The sequence below is a fragment of the Solanum tuberosum genome, unplaced genomic scaffold, assembly GCF_000226075.1.
Source record: "Solanum tuberosum cultivar DM 1-3 516 R44 unplaced genomic scaffold, SolTub_3.0 scf00052, whole genome shotgun sequence".
NCBI lineage: Eukaryota > Viridiplantae > Streptophyta > Magnoliopsida > Solanales > Solanaceae > Solanum > Solanum tuberosum.
In genome coordinates, this window is record NW_006238977.1 from 2,015,611 (window position 1) to 2,016,172 (window position 562).

At 33.8% G+C, this 562-nt stretch overlaps 1 protein-coding gene and 2 long non-coding RNA genes across 4 annotated transcripts in view; 2 read left to right on the plus strand and 1 right to left on the minus strand.

Annotated features, from left to right (window-relative positions):
- Nucleotides 1-97, plus strand: part of LOC107059995 (uncharacterized) — a 2,755-nt gene extending 2,658 nt beyond the window's left edge. The window contains exon 2 of the long non-coding RNA XR_001473079.1: nucleotides 25-97. This is a non-coding gene — a long non-coding RNA (uncharacterized lncRNA). The remainder of the gene's footprint in view (nucleotides 1-24) is intronic.
- Nucleotides 1-562, plus strand: part of LOC102582711 (60S ribosomal protein L10-like) — a 37,817-nt gene that overhangs the window by 22,289 nt on the left and 14,966 nt on the right. The window lies entirely within an intron of this gene.
- LOC107059994 (uncharacterized) overlaps nucleotides 1-562 on the minus strand; it is a 23,089-nt gene that overhangs the window by 18,837 nt on the left and 3,690 nt on the right. The gene's annotated exons all lie outside the window — the stretch shown is intronic.

Genomic DNA, 562 nt, shown 5'->3' on the forward strand with positions numbered 1-562 from the left:
TCGGAAGGAACGTCGGTGATGGAGGTTTCCGGCAGTGTTGCCGGTGGTTTCTCGGCGGGTTTCGGGTCGAGAACCATCGCTGTTGCCATTGTTGGAGTTGTTTGATTACAGAGAGAATGAGGAAGAGGGGTGAGAGTTGGATAAAAGTGGAGTAGGGAACAAGAAAAGAGAATATCAAATTCGTGAGTTTGCTTTTGGGTGTTCGGACTCGGGTATGGGTCATTTACTATTCTCTATTTTTGAAGAAAATGCACAAATAGCCATATTTAAGGATCCATGTTTAAATAATGACCAAAACTTACCAATTTTTTTTTCAATTTGAAAACTCTTTAGTTTATTCTAGATTTCACTTTTCAAAAGTTTGAAATTCATGTAATAATCTTGTAATATTGTATTTTTTATTTTTACTTTTTAAAGTTTAAAATTTATGACAATATCATGATATTTCCAGATGAGAGGTGACTTATTTGTTCAATGAATTTCCAATCACAAATAATTATTTAAAAGTTGATTCTAAGATTGGCTAGCCCGATTTTTTTTACTTTTACATAACTCAAGCCTA